General features: G+C 33.7%; 1 long non-coding RNA gene across 2 annotated transcripts; it reads right to left on the reverse strand.

Moving 5' to 3' along the window:
• Nucleotides 1-217: 217 nt before the first annotated feature.
• On the reverse strand, nt 218-5,419 carry LOC125793116 (uncharacterized). 2 transcript variants are annotated; one of them, XR_007432700.1, is made up of 5 exons: nt 5,054-5,419; nt 4,221-4,250; nt 3,539-3,572; nt 2,554-2,901; nt 218-349 (listed from the first exon to the last, which is right to left on the reverse strand). It is a non-coding gene; the product is annotated as an uncharacterized LOC125793116 (long non-coding RNA). The 2 variants fall into 2 exon arrangements; XR_007432701.1 differs by having other exon boundaries at nt 2,550-2,901.
• Nucleotides 5,420-5,977: the final 558 nt, after the last annotated feature.

A 5,977-nucleotide genomic window follows, 5' to 3' on the forward strand; every position in this document is an offset into this window, starting at 1 on the left:
CTTATAAATGCAATATTAATTAATCTAATTCAATAAAATACCATCACTTATAAATGCAATACTTAAGCTAATTAAAATAAAATACCATCACTTATAAATGCAATACTTAATTAAGCTAATTATATAAAATATCATCACTTATAAATGCAATACTTAATTAAGCTACTTAAATAAAATTTGATTTCAATTAAACAATTTATAAATCAACAGGCATTAATACAATTATTTTAATAATAAAACCATTTTTAATTCACATAATATAAACATGCAGACACAGACGTTTTTTGCAGCCAGCTGTGCCTCCACTGATGAGAGCATTCTTGGACACTTAACACCACTACAGTGCAGCCTATAAAAAAGACAAAATAAGAAAATATTTTATTTCAGAAACAGCAGAAAAGAAGTGGCTAGAAATGAATATAGCGTACTAAAATGACAAGTGTTTTTCATTTGACTAAATTTCTAAAAGATATATAAATGTCACAGCTGTATTTAATAGGGGCTAGCTAATTTTCATTTATACCATTTCACATAATAAATAATTACCATTTTACTGGAATTATGCACCCAAAATTAAAAGAAAGATAAATAAAAAGTTATAGCTTTGGGGTGCATTTCCCAAAAGCTTTGTAAGGCTAAGAACTTTGTTAACTCGTACTTAAAATTATATTGTATTTTATTTACAATAGAATATAAGTCAGCGGTTTTTGATAAATGCATTTGTTGTTGCAGTTGTAATTGTGTTTTTGCTAATAAAGCGGCCAGGTGATAAATGTTCAGGTTAACCCTCAAGCCCCCTTCAAATTTTGCACCCTCTGGACACGTTTGTGGTAAAAATGTACAAGCACCTAAAAAATGCTCTTAAATCATTATACATCAATATTTTTTTTTTTTTACATAAATAAACTTTTTTTTTTTTTTCATAAAATCACTTAATCAACTTCCGTTCTACCCAAAACTACCAAACATTAAATAATTTTCAGGATTTTAACCCTTTAAATGACAGTTTAAATATTTTAACTATTGTTGTATTTTGGCAAAAAAAAAAAAAAAAAAAAAAAAAAAAAAAATTATTTTCCACAAAACAAACAGCAGACAAATGAGGCATTGGTGACTATTAGAGTCTTGGACATGTAAAAGATTAGCAACAAAATTGATTTGATTGCATTATTATTTTTTTACGTAGTGCCAGATTTAAATTTTGCACCCTCTGGACACCTTTGTTGCCAAAAATGTACATGCACAAAATCAGCAATAAAATACTCATATACATTTTTTTTTGCTATTTTTTCATAAATCACTTAATCAAATCCAGCCCTGATCAAAATGATCAAATATTTAATACATTCCAGGATTTTAACCCTTTAATTGACAGTTTAATTACATTCATGATTAATTATTCATTAAAAACCCCCACAAAAGTTGTACTATTTCTCATATAATAAATATTAGATGTATGGGGCATTGGTAGAATTTTTTTATGTAGTGTCAAATACTCCCTCTGAACACCTTCGTGGCCAAAAATGCCCCATTGACTTCCATTGAAAACACATTTTTTATCTCACTGTAATTACTGTATAAAATTATTAAACAGTTATTTAAATGGTTAAAATCCTGATTTATGAAAAAAAAAGCAAAACAATATTGATGTATAATGATTTAAGAGCAATTTGTAGGTGTGTGAACATTTTTGCCATGAACATGTCCAGAGAGTGCAAAATGCGTCCAGAGAGTATGAATGACGTGAGAGTAAAAGACATTAGATTTCAAAAATTTTATGAAAAAGCAGGTTTTCTGCAAAAATGCATTCCCCTGGCTGCAACATAGCCAAAACGATCACCAAATGAAAAAAAAGTTGAGTCAGTACATCAGTAGGTGGGCCCATTACATTCTCATTGAAGGCTAATGCATCCAAAATTGATTTAAATGCTATTCTCAGTGGGCCCTGTTTCTTTTCAAAATAGATATTAAAGTCACCAACAATGATAACTCTGTCAGAGTTGAGAGCTACTGCAGCTAAAAAATATACTGAATTTCTTAGTGAATTTTGCATATGGTCCTGGAGGACGGTACATAGTTATCAGCAGGAATGAATGTTGGGTTTTGGTGGCAGTAGATGGGCCTGCGACTATAAGGTTAAACAGTTCAAATGACTTAGCTTCAAACTCTGTATTTTGATTTCTTCCTATAACTGACGACTACACCACCACCCTGACCAGTCCTGCATGGGTAGATGAAATAGCTAGAACCTGGGGGGAGTGGACTCATTTAGAGCTAAATATCCATCAGTTTTAACCCATGTCTCATAGAGAGTGCATTGTCAATGATAATTTAACCTACAGTAACTGATTTAGGTGCCAGCGATCTTATATTTAACAGCCCCGATTTAATGTGGTTGTTGCTGTAACTCAGAAGGACAGACGAGTTTGTATTAATTCTAATGGAGTTGTTAAAACAGATTTTCCAGCTATTTTGATAACGTGTTTTATTTACACTATTATGAAGAATTGACATACAAATAGTACAAGCAGAAATACCAGCAAACAAACCTACTTGGCTGGTGTGACTGGGTAGAGACAGTCAGTCTCAGCGTAGCACCGCCTCGATGTTCACAGAGAGAAGCCTGTCTCTGTGGAACGGGGCCGGTCGCTCCCGAAAGCTCATCCCCACATGGAGGGCGATGGTGCCGGGGTTCCTGCTTTGGCAATGCGCCCCAGGGAGCCGCTTGCCGACTACCAGCATGCAAGCATCTGGAAGACATGAAATTGTGCCATTACTCTTAGATACTTTTAAATGTCTAACAATTGAATCTCCTATAATGAGAGTACCGCCCTTGGTAGTTTTCCTCTGTACTGGGGGAGGGCTGAGGACCTCGAACCATTTTGCGGATACCAAATCCTGCTGAGAAAGTTGTAAATTAAATTAATTATTTTAAAAAAATCATAAATTGTGATTTCCGGATTTTTATTATGTCTCTCACGGTGGACATGCACCAAAGATGAAAATTTCAGACCCCTCAATGATTTATAAGTGAGAGAACTTGCAAAGTTCTCAAAAATACGACTTAGAAAACAAAACACAAACTTAAAAGCTATTCTGAACTTCAAAATCACTGTTTCACTCCATTGAGGTGTAATACACTGAATAATATTCCTCTCATGTCTGATCTGACCTCCACGGTGTTGAAACGAGGCTGAGAAAGTTCTGATAGCAGGGCACGCAAATACTTACATAGCCTTGTTTTAACACAGTGGAGCCCAGATCAGACATGAGAGGACTTTTATTCTGTATATTACAGCTCAATGGAGTGGAACACTAATTTTTATGGTTGTAAATTTACTTCTTTAAAAATGTATATAAATTAATCAAGAAAATCTTACAGTGTCCCTTAAAGTTTCTAGTGCAGTGGCACAACAAACAATTAAAATAAGAAAGTGGATAAATGCTACATTAAGAGCAAACATATCAAATCAAACGTGTATCAACAGACTTAAAGTCAAAATTAATTACAGAACTGCTGGAAAATAGAATTAATTACCTTGTTAGGTGATTTGATGGGTAAATGATTACACCTAAAAACAAACAAAACAAAATTACATTCAGTATTGTAAGTTAAGCATTTTCTTTTTTAAAATAAAGGCTGAACTTTAACTTACCATACATCAGATTTGCATCAGACTTTATGTATCCAGATTGAGTTATCCAAAAACTTATTTGCAAATAATGAACAAACTAAACTAAATGAGGCAATAAGTTTTGTAAACCTAACTATTAATCACTGTTGCAGCAACCTATACATGACAGATCCATGTTCAAAGCTTTGTTGTCACATATTTAGCACTTCTGAAAATTACTACACTACAAAGCAGTAGAGGGCACAGAGGCCCTTTAAGGCAAGTTCGGCTCAAAACGTGTTTTTTAGGATCATACTGTTATTGCATATATTTATTTATAGAATTGGCCTCTGATACAGGATGCAAATTTTCTGCTTAATAATAAACATGAACTTCATTGGGTAATGGTGCTGGCAATTATGACATTTTCCTTAAATGGTCATTTATAGAATTGGTCTTTGATGCAGCAGGCAAAATATATAATAAACTATTAACATAATATATGTTGTATAACAAACAAGACTACCATAATATTAAACATAAAATGCATTAGGTGGATCCAACCTGTAAACATACATTTTATTAGCTAAAATAATTGTATCTCACCTTATCTCAGGTCCCCAGCCCTCAGCAGCCCTACTAAGCAAATGCATATAATTAATATATTGTAGTAACTTTGAACAGGTGTTTTTAAGTTGAAATCAGAACAGATATTGTTTAATATTACTACACATATGCTGATTTAGGCTAGCAAATATTACCCAATTATTATTCTAAAGATTCACATTTTGCTGATTTTGCGCCACGACGTGAGAATAAATTTAAGGTGGAATGGAAAAGTTTATGCTGGAAAATAATAAGTTAAATGCAGCCTCATATTTTTATTGACAGTAACTTAGTTGTGTTTATAACAAATTATAAAATTTATAATTACTTTTTTTCTTTTTTTTTTTTTTTTTTACTTTTGGCCAGCTTCTTTGTATTTCCCACTCCACCTTAAACAGTGCTTAAATATGTCAATGTCAGTAAGCCATTGCTGCACGATTTAAGGTGGAGCAGGAAAACGTCTGACGAGCTTTATTATAATTAAGCCCAAACACAACTATTTAAGGTTCTAAGAATAACTAAAGTTGTTTATTTTAATAAAAAAAAGGTGTGTTACTCGAGCAAAATGAGTTAACAGCGTTTATTTCAGCTAGTTAGCCTGGTTAGCTTAGCTAGTTACACTAGCTAATACTAGCATAACTAACTGGTATCGTTAACTGAAGCTTTTTGTCAATTTTGCCTACAAACTGACAACAATTAACATTAAAAACACAAAAAAATAATTGATATTATCCAACATACACGTGATAAATCAACTTTAGCATATACAAGATTAAAAATGAGCAATAAATGTAATTAAATGACGCTGATAGCTAGTTAGCTAGTTAACTCACCTGAAGCGCAGATTCAGCAGATGTCAGTTGGTCCTCGCGCTGAGTTTGAATTTCTCCCGCTCCTGTGCCGCTCCGCCGATGCGGCCCGGATCCGCAAAACGACACTGAACTGACACTGAACTCACATCTGGTATCTGACTCCGTGCCGAAGTCGTATGGAAGGCGTGAAATGAGACGGACTGTTATGCGGATTTACCGTCAGTAAAACGGATCTGAACGTGAGTCACAATCATAACCCGAACCCGGAGTGAAGCCGGACCAGATCCACTAAACAGACCTGACTGTAGCGCGGATCTGCCGGAGGTAAAACGGATCCGGATCGGAGTAGTCTGCTATCAGGGTAGCTAAACACTTATTTATTTAGGTTAATTTACATAAATTCAGTGCTAAGCTGAGCTAGACTTCCAGCAGTTCACTTTTAAAACGATTCTGACAAGTTCAACATTAATTTAATTGTATTTTAATGCTGGATTTAGCAGATTAAATGTGCAGATAAAAAAAAGATATTTTCTGTAAACGAGTAAATGAGGAGCAGACACACACACGCACACACACGCACACACACACACAGGCTCCTTAGCCTGACTGAGCTAACCGCTAGTAAATTATCTACTGCCTAAAGGATACAAATAAAAGAACGCACAGTCATAAGACTTTGTTTTAAACATATTATCCATCTCATATTTGTTTTGATTAACAAAAATAATGTGTTTATTACCATGAATAAGAATATTCCAATACCAGCTAGCTTTCGAGTTTATTCTCGTAATATTATGTATTTTCAATAAGTGAACTGTTTTTATTAATTTTTTTGTATGGCTCTAAAACGCCATAGTACCGTTTCATTTGTATTATTCAACGTTATTTTCAAACATGTATTTTTTATCATTGTGTCTTGGTGCTCTTGGTGTGCCCCCTGGTGGT

This window comes from Astyanax mexicanus, unplaced genomic scaffold, assembly GCF_023375975.1.
Source record: "Astyanax mexicanus isolate ESR-SI-001 unplaced genomic scaffold, AstMex3_surface scaffold_37, whole genome shotgun sequence".
Taxonomy (NCBI): domain Eukaryota; kingdom Metazoa; phylum Chordata; class Actinopteri; order Characiformes; family Acestrorhamphidae; genus Astyanax; species Astyanax mexicanus.